We start from the raw sequence: 10,322 nt of genomic DNA, 5'->3' as shown, positions 1-10,322 counted from the left end.
GTAATGCCTCATGACCTCAAGGGGGCTGCATTGTCTCTAAACATCATGTCCTCCATCCGGTCCTCTTGTAACTTTTCCAGAAATAAAGCAAGTAAAATTTATCCACCCTTGTTCTTCTCAGAGTTATCATAAAGTATTCCCAATAAGTGTCCACAATCTTTTTCTTTCTTTCTTTTTTTTTCCTTTAATTTCCCCCTTTGGTGCTGAAGACTGAACCCACGGCCTTATGCATGCTGCACAAGTTCTCTACCTCTAAGTCACCTATTCCTACCACAAACCACAGGACAGAGCTGGTGATCAGTAAATTAAAGAAAAAGGGGAAAATTTAAAAGCTTCACCCTATTTTCAATATCCCTGTGCTTCTGCTAACTTCCTTAGGGAAGAGAGATTAAAATAAAATCTTTACTGTGGGGCTTGAAAAAGTACATTCAGGTCAAGTTTCTACTTAGCAAGGTGACAACATGCAGGTGGACAATTGTGGGAATGTGTTCTGAGCTTTAGAGGAAGGAAGGACTTTAAATGTGTCATAGTGTCATGGCAAGATTGCAATCAATCACCCCATCGATCTTAAAGCAGGGGACAGGACATTTTTTCACAAGCTGGTGGGCCAAGGGGCAGGCAGCAAGTCTACACCCTTGGGTCCCCTCCAAGGTTTGAGTCCACTTTTTATACTGTAAGTAAAGAATGGCAGCACATTAATCACAAGTGGCTGTTGCTGGTTCAAAACCACAATTAACTTCATATGATCTAAAGTCATAAGCAGCAGGGAAGTGGGTCAAAATCACTCTAGTTGAGCACAGGTTGAAGAATGGTCACCAACATCTAGATGACCATTCTCTGACAGGATGCATGGCCCAGGAAATGTGGGAACCACAAAGAGAACAACTTTACATTGTGTAAGAATTGCCATTTTGTGTTGCCAAACTTCTGTGCCAGCCCCTGTGGATGGGCACAGAGGCTGGGGTTCCCATGGGAGAAGCACTTCTTACAGGAGGTGGAGTCTCAGGGTAAAATCTGTGTGGTCACTGCCCAAGTAGCTGGGCCCATAGCTGTAGATGGGAGAGGCTGCAGGGGTTCAGCCAAGCTGAGCTCAGGTGGGACTTCCCCAGAGCTGCAGGCTCTGGTCCTGGGCTGTAAGGACACAGCTCTCCTGAGGAAGCAGAGGCCCTGCCCTCAGGCTGTAGGCAACAGGTCCAGGGAAGAAAGGTGCTCCACAACCTGGACTGAGCCAAGCTGAGAGGCCATGGCCAGGGGAGTTTCAGAGACCAGGAGTTAGTGGTGGACCTGTCCCTGTGGGGTGGCTGCACTCTGTGCTGAGCCCACTGTCCTAGGCTGACACCCTGCTGGACCTGAGAGGAGGGTCAGCAAAGACCCCCAGAGGCTCATCTCAGCCAGAGTTCAAATTGCTTAGAAATGAATGAAAGGAATATTATATGCCACTTATAGAATATGTAGGAGATAAATTATGTGGATCTGTGTTTACTCTGTATCTCTAGTATGAGTATATGTCCGCAGATAGATATGTCTTGACTTTTGGTTTAATGTGTGATTTTTATTTTTTTTCTTTTTCTTTTGTTACTTTGTCAGTTCTTGTGATCTACACAGAGTCTCTTATATGCTAGGCCAGCATGAACTACATCCAAATAGCTTTCATTTTATTTATATTCAGTGATTCTATGATTTTCCTGTGGTGCCCTTGAACCTGCATTCCTCCTCCCTCAGTCTCAAGGTGTCTAGGACTATAGGCGTGTGCCACCCTGCCCATGGGACTCTAAGTGCAGATACCCTGAGCCTGGGCAGGTAAAGCTGGCATCTCTTGCCCAAACCCACGGCTGCCTCTCCAGTCTCAGGACTGAACATGAGCAGCATGGATTTCAGGACCTGCCCATGGTCGTTCTGCTGCCTGAAACAGTGACCTTCAGATTGCTCAGGACACTTGGTGACCCACGGGGCTATGGTTGCAGATAGGAGCAGGTTTCACACAGATGGGCAGTTGTTCTTGACCCCAAGGGGACAGAAGTTCTGTGTCCAGAGCTGGGCAAGGGTAGCTCCTCCTGCTGGATTCCCACACACAGGGCAGAACAGCTGGCTCAGTGACTGCATGATCACAGGACAAACCCACCCACAGTGGCTGCTGGTCACCCCTCTGACTAGAGGACAGAGGTGCCTCTGGCAGGTCACAGCTGATATGCTGCAGGGACTCTGCTCACAGTGGACATGTTGGCCTCATGAACAGCTTCTGAACATCTGCTGCTCTCCTTTCTGGTCTCTAAAGACCACCTGGCACCACCTTTGACTCTCCCATGAGAATCCAAGGGGTGGAGTCAGAGGCAGACGAAGGGCCAGAACATGCAGGAGAACAGGGTTGTGACCCATATGAGGACAGCCATGTGGGAAGTGATGATTGACAGGTGTGAACTCAGAGTAGGGGGGGAGAGGACAGAGAAGACCCAGGAAGGAGGGCAGAGGAGAGACACTGGAGGAGCCCAGGATCCAGGGAGAAGGGATGAGAGGGGGAGGGAGGGTGTGACTTCAGAGCTGTCCCCAGCCTGCTCCCCTGAGGGTCCTCAGAATGTCAGCAGCCCTGTGCACAAGCAGCATCTGTGGGAATTTTTGCCCCCTTGTGGGGACAGGAAGAAGTTCAAGTTCCTTGAAGGAATTGTGGCTACTGGGGTCCAGAATGACCTGTGTCCTTGCCCCACAGCCCTCCCAGGCAGGCAGGTTGTGCATGGGGCAGCAGGAGGCCCCAGGAGCTCAGCAGCCAGTCCTGGTCCTGATGGTACCAGGATGGACCCTGCTAATACTCTTGGCAAGTTGTCAGGGATAGTGACCTGTCTCCTGGGACACAGAAAGAAAGACTAACATGAGTGAGACCCTGTGTGATCTCACTTTCCCAGAAATTAGTCCTCTCTCCATGTTTCTGATGGATAGTGAGAGGGACATCACTGGAAAAAGGCAGGAGGAAGTACCCTGCAGGTAGCAGTAAGTGGTGTCAGGGTGCAGGAGGGACCTTATTAGCATCCTGTCAGTCAGGAGGGCAGCACAGCACCTTAGTGTCTGTTTTGTGGAGGACAAGGTGGCCACTCCCTGGAAGTCCTCTTTGGCCTGAGTCCTCAGCAAGGAGCGACAAAGTGTCTCTGTGGACATCCTGGCCATGCCCTGGACTGACTTTGCACACAAGTGTCCATGCTTTGGCTCAGGCCTGCCTGGCCTCCTCCAAGGCTCTGCATTGTCCCCACTGAGCCCAGCCTGGTGTCCAGCATCCCCTGGGCTCTGCAGCTGCTCCTGCTGCACCTGGAGGCTGCCCTCCCTGGGGGCTGGTGCTGTGGCTGCTGCACCTGCAGGGCCTCGTGAGTTTCCTGCTCATGAGAATGGGAGGCAGCTCCAGGACACACACAGGGCCTGTGCAAGTGACAACAGAATTTTGGATATATCTGTTCACACTCATGCATAGGAGTTTAAGTGCATTCTGACAACTTGTGCTACAAACATCTTCCCATAAATTATATTTTCTTTGTTATCCACTTACAGATGTGGAATATGTTTATGTTAAATATGGAAATCATTACCTTTGAGTAATCTAACATTATAAAATACATTGTTTCCTTAACCATCAATAAGACAATGTTGTCCTGAATGTAAGCATTTATTTATTGAGTAAAAGAATGAATATTGTGTTTTAGTTATTATTTTAATGAGAATATGTCAAACACATTTTCTGTACAGCTTTTGTTGGAATATAGAAATCAGATTAATTTTCATAGGGGGTTGGGATGATGGAGGGAGTTGTTTCACCATGTCACCTCCCCAGACACTCAGAAACCACCTCTGCCATGGTGCCTGGAGACTTGGTTACTCTTCAAGAGGGTGGCAGACATTGGCATCAACCCAGTGGTGCTGGGTCGGGAGCTGCCTTGGATGCAGACTCCTTTAAGTCCCAATGCACCAGGTTCTGACCAATTATTGTCTTCAGTCTGGCTTGACAGTGCCAGGCTGCAGGAACTTGGGTGTTGCCCACTCAGATAATGAGGCATGGCTCCAGGTGTAGGCATCACCCATGGGGGTTCAGTTACATTCACCTGTTCCTTTGTAAACCTGACTCCTTGCCTCATTTGCATGGTTTCTCCCCAATACAAGAGTTCAGCACCTCCTCCCAGATCTCTTTCTTGCCTGCTTGCCCCCTTTGGGGGAGCTGCTGCTGAAGACCAGTCATTGAACCCAAAGAAAAGGTACTTTCTGTGTCTGTGTCTTTATTCCCCAAATTCATTTAGAGTGACCCTGATCGATATTGTCCTGTGACATGACAGTACTGGTTCTACAGGAATGCAGGATGAATGAGCTAAGGGGTTTGTGGAAGCTTCCACCTGATTTCAAAGGAAGTCCTGGGAGGCCAGACCAAGTGTGCCAAGGTCAGAGTCCCTGTGGGGTGCCTCTGAGAGGGCAATGTTTGGAAAAGTGGAAGGAAGTGGAAGGTCCATTGGAGATCCCTGAGACTGAGAGATACCAGTAACACAGAACACCTGCTGAGGAAAGCTGCAGGATCAAGCAGAAACAAGACCAGAAAGAAGGCATTTGGGTTGCACCCCCAAAGCCATCTGTGGATCTCCACAGCCCTTTGGAGAGAATATCAGAGTGCCATGTGCCCCAGGGGCTGAATGTGGGGCTACAGGACTAATTTCCCCAGCTGGATATAGGTATACTGGTCCTGTTCCTTCTTATATGACTCTTTAACTTTCTTTCTTTTTAAATTTTTCTTCTTTTTTTTAAATTTTGGAATGGAAATCCTTATTTGGTGCTTTTATATATTGGATACATGTAACATGATTTTGATTTGTACAGGGGTTCACACTGAGAGTTTACATTGAACTTGGACTTGGGCAACTCAGGAAGTGTTAAAAGTATAAAATCTCCTGCAATGGCCTAAATGTATTTCACATTGTGAGGTGGGCATGAGCCCACCTTGGGGGGTCAGGGCACAATGTTATGATGTGGATATAAGATGCTCCTCAAAAGCTCATGTGTGAGCAATGCAAGGGTATTTAGAGATGAGATAATCAGATTATGAGTTGTCACCTTATCCCTAATCAGTGCATTAATCCCCTGAAGATTAACTAGAGGGTTACTGTAGGCAGGCAAGTTGTGGCTGGAGGTTGGTCATTGGGGACATGCCTTTGAGTGATAGATTTTTCCCCTGATGTGCAGTGCCTCTCTCTTGGTTTCCTGGTGCCACATCCTAAGTGGTATTTCTCCCGGTCACCTTTCTGCCAGGATGTTCTGCCTCAGCTGGTGCCCAGAGCAATGCAGTTGGCTGTCTATTAACTTTGACCTTGGAACAGTGAGCCCCAAATAAACTTGTCTCTTATTGTTCCTGACAGGTTCCTGGCCTCAGAAGTGAAAAAACTGACTAAAGCAACTTCCAACCTCGTTAGTATGGAAGCTTGTTGAGCTTGGGGCAGCTGGTGTTGGAGGCCGCCCAAGAGAGAAGGCCTGGGCTGGGGTGAGTGGGGATGTGGACCTGTGGACATGGCCATTGGAGGGAGATCAGTACCTGAGTTAGCTGAATGAGGTTTGAGCCTTGGACTGGACAACACTCATGGAAGTGTTAAACATTTTTCACTTTTCTTTCTTTCTTTTGAGGACATGTTGGTTTGGGCTCATACCTTCAGAGGTTCAGATCAGTTCATGGTTGTCTGATTTGATTCCATTCCTCTGGTCCAAATTGAGGCCCATGGCAGAGGGGCATGGAGAAGAGAAGCTGCTCATCTCATGGTTCCTAAGAAGCCACAGGGATGAGGTAGAGTTCTCAATGACATGTGGCCTAACTTCCTGCAGGAATGCCCAGTATGCCCAGATTCACCACCAAGTTAGTCCATTTAATTAAAAATCCACCAAATGGATTAATACACTGCCGAGGTACCACTTTCATAGTCCCATCATTCCATATCTGAACATTTGTTCATAAACTTGAGTTTTGTGGCCACTTTATATTCAAACAATAGCATTCTGCCTTGTTCCCCTGAAACTCATGTCCTTCTCACCAGGGTAAATACATTTAATCTCCCTGCAAGATTCCCCATAATCTTAATAATTCCTGCTTATTCAAAAGTCCTTGACCAAATTCTTATCCAAGACTCAAGGTAAACCCTTGATTGTGAGACAAAAAAAAAAAAAAAGGTGGCTAAAAGGCAGAGGATTTCTACCCATTTGATTCTGAATATCAGCAGCAGTATTCATATATCCAAATGCAGTATTTCTCCTTTACTCCTCAGTCACTGAGACATGGTGCTCACCATAGGGAAGAGCTGGGGAGCTAGAGCCTGTCCATCCTGTCTTGGGGCCATGAGGACATGTGGTTGAGTAATGTGAGTCTGATCTGCAGGTATCCAAAGCTTCAGTCCTGGTTACAGGGGAACCTGCTGGTATTGTACTTCCTCTGCCTGAATATGGAGCACCTTGATTCTGGTCCCCTGGTACCCATGAATGAAAAGACCAAATCCAGGCACCTAGTCCTCATTCCTATTCTTTCACAATTAGGATCTTCTTTCAAGTGCAGTTTCCAGCAAGGTGCCCCCATCTTTCCTTCCCCACATTCCTTTACAACAACACCATGTCCCCTGGACAGTTTTCCTGCTGCTGTGGAGCCTCGCTACTGGTCCCTGCAGGAGCTTGTTCCAGGACATGATGCTGCTCAGAGAAAGACTTGTAAAAGTACAAAACACCCCTTATTTTCAGAGAAACTCATGTCTCCAGTGCTTTGCTTTGACAGGTGGTTGCCCTTTTCCTCGCTTCAGGCATTGCAGAACCATTGGGATGTATCAGGAGAGTGCAAGTGATGGTTGCACAGAGAAGTGCCCTGAAGTCCTCAGTTCTGGATGCATCTCAGGTCAGTCCATCCATTAGCTTCATGGGACGACGATGTTGAGCCCACAGATGATTGTGGAGGAAGGGACAGCCTCTTTTACCATTCTAAATAAATCATATCCAGGATATTATGAGGGTTTAATCCAATAAATATGGGAAAATATAAATGCATTCTTCAAACTCTATGAAACTCTGTGTCTGATGCCATAACCCCTCCACTCACCCCAGGCAGGTGCATTGATATGCACCTAATTCCATCAGTAGACACATTGTCAGGCCTGCGTTTCTGAAGCTGAGGAGGAAGAAAATGAGTAAGGCCACAGAGGAGCCTCCCTGGGCCCTTCCACCAAATGCCCCAGTGACCTCAGAGCCTGGATGCCTCTGAGCAGTGTCCTCAGCAGGTGGAGGCAGAAGGAGGAGCAGCTAAGGCAGCCAACTCACATTTCTGCTCCCTGGGAGGTTTTTGTCATGGCCTATATCACAGTGGGGTGGTAATTATAATCTAGTTAACAGTAATAAGTGGCAGCTTCTTCAGGCTCCAGGCTGCTGATGGTGAGAGTGAAATCTGTCCCAGATCCTCTGCCACTGAACCTCAAGGGGACTCCAGGTTGTAAACTGGTTGCCCAATAAATAAGGAGCTTAGGGGTTTGCCCTGCTTTCTGTTGATACCAGACTACAGCAGTACCTATGCTCTGGCTTGCCTTGCAGGAGATTTCCACTCTGTCTCCTTGAGATTTAGACAGGGAGGGTGGAGACTGGGTCATTGTGGTGTCACATCTAGCACCTGACATTGGAAATACAAAAGCAAACATGCACACTATTAAATGTGGTATAAGGGGACTTCCCTGAAGATCCAGGTAACACTGACCACACAGGGCAAAGCAAATCCTCAGCACTGTCCCTTCTTACTTTGGAGGCAGAGCAGCAGGAGCCCTAGGAGATGAGCAGGGGCCCTCATGGCCATGCTGTGCCCTGATTGGGACTGACTTCTGCACAGGGTGTGAGCAGCCCCTTAAGAAGGGCAGTGGGCTGTGCTGTGGGCACATGCAAATCAGCAGGGCTGGGCAGGGCTTGGCACAGCTGCAGGGCGGGCTCTTCTCAGTCACTCAGCACAGGCCCAGTTTTCCTTGGTGTCCCAGGTCAGGCCAAAGAAACAGAAATTATGTTTCTTTTGGGGGTAGATGATTAGTGCTTTGACTTACTGTCAAATAATTCTTAGTGGGAAAACAATCTGTTATTTTTATAACATAATTGAGACTATGCCTTAATTTTATTTATTTAAATATAAAAGAAAATTTTTATGGAACCATGATTAATGTATACAATAGGATTTTATGATGTTCTCAGGCAACTTACTGCAGGTGCAGAAGAACAACACCATGAACCTCAGTGACTGTCACTCAAGTTCCTTCTCACCCAGAGCTACAGGTTACTTTCATGCCCAGGGACTATGTGGGCTGCACCTTATTTTTGATTTGGGTTCCCCATTTTCTCCCCTTATGCCCCATATAGTGTTATTTCCTGCATTTCACCATATGAAGGGCTAGTTAGTGATGCCAGATGCCATCACAGCAAGGTCACTGCCATTCAATGCATATGCCTGACATGCACCATATGTACCTCTTTCTTACTTTGCCCTTTAGTAAGGAGTGGGGACAACATTCTGCCCCCAATTCCACCATCTCTGTTGGCTTCTCCAGGAGGCAGTCTCTGCCTCCTGTCAGTCCAGGGCAGATGCATGCAAGGAAACAGCTTGGGTCGGGTAAACCTTGGACAAAGATTTGAAAAACTTGTATTTCATCTCTGTGCCTTTGCCCTGGACATACAGCCCAGTTTATCATCAGGGGAAGTGAAGCCATCTCTGCCCCCCACAATCCTACCCTGTAGCCTGGGGACCAAGGATAGTATTGATAATGACTGCTCATGGCCCATCCACAGTAGTGTACTTGGGCAGGAAACTCCTGTTGGTTTTACAGGGGCCTAAACTTCAAGAGTACTTGCTATCAAACAGCCTAGTTAGAGCCAGTTCCAGAGAGATCTCCTGAAGCTTGAAATGAGGACACAGCTTTTTCTGGTAGGATTAGGAATCGGTGCCTAAGGCTGCAAAACCCTGGGCCTTTCCTTCCCTGTACTTCTGCTGAATCCTGAGCCACATCTATGCCTCACTGGGTGCCCTGGAGATGGGGAGGGTGCTCTGCCTTCACACAGTAGACACAGAGCCTGAGATGAGGGCCTCCAGGACAGCACCAGGGGGTGACAGCAGGAGGACGGGCACACACCCTAGCTATTCATGTCATTGGGAATATCCAAGGGGCAGCTGCAGGAGGCTGTGAAGGGCATTTGTGTCCTGTCCTCTCTCCTCACTCCTCTCCACCCTGCCAGTGTTTCCTGCCACTCATCAGTATGCTGACCACACAGGATGCCCTGTCCTGGCCCATCCTGAGCTGGAACCACATCCCTTGCATGGCTGGCATATCTGAGGGAATCACTCACTCCTCCTTTACTGAGGGGTAGAAAAATTAAGAAAGTTCCATATACATTGAATTTTCCTTTACTGATTGTTGGCTAAATTGTATTTAGTGGTGATTCTTTTTCTCTTGATCCCCAAAAGAATGTGCAACCAAAAGCTTGGTCCCTGTTCCCAATGTCAATTAATGCCAATTTAATAATGAAGATACAGTTTTGAGAAAAAGGAAAAGGAAGTTTTATTGCTTTGCTAGCAAAGGAGTCCCAAAGGCTGTGACTCTTCTAATCAGGAGGGATGGGGTGTTTGAAAGGAACTCTTCAAGGATTACATTCCAGGTGTGCTCTGGTAGAGGGTCCCAGGGCACCCTGATGGCCTGTTAGGATTCACTTGTTAACCTGGGAGTTATTCACTTTGCTGGTCCTCAGTAGGCATCTGCTTCCTGTAGTGGATGTGTTCAAGGGCAATTAACCAGGGGAAGAAAAGATAACACTGTCTCCCTAATCTTGTTAGGAAGGGTGAGAGGGGAGAAGAGAGAGAGAAAAAATAAATAAGCCTAAGAGCAATGAGGGCTATTCAGAAGGTGAAGGGATGACTGTTACAAATAGAGCCTCTGACAAATTGCATCCTCCTGTGGAGTGCAGGTGAGACCCTGTGAAATAGGAATCCTGCTCCCTCTCACTCCACAGACAGAGGACTTTGAGCCTCAGATCACTTCTTGATCATTTGCTTTATTAATCTGCCTTGCCACCTTTATTCTAGTTTATGGCAAGACGGTTTTGGGGCTATTAAAGCCATCGCTGTTATAACACTAGGATCATAGGAGCCACAATATACAAATATCATTTTTAATAATGTAGTGTTTTGCATTGGGATAAACCTCTCCCGAGACACCCATGTCCTACTATGTGGAAACTATAGGTGCTACATCACAAGGCATAAGGAACTTGGAATTTGTAATGGGGATGTTGACATTGGCATCTGGAGATCCTCCAGG

The sequence above is a fragment of the Marmota marmota genome, unplaced genomic scaffold (genome assembly GCF_001458135.2).
Source record: "Marmota marmota marmota unplaced genomic scaffold, marMar, whole genome shotgun sequence".
NCBI lineage: Eukaryota > Metazoa > Chordata > Mammalia > Rodentia > Sciuridae > Marmota > Marmota marmota.
Note: the sequence above shows the minus strand (reverse complement) of the source record.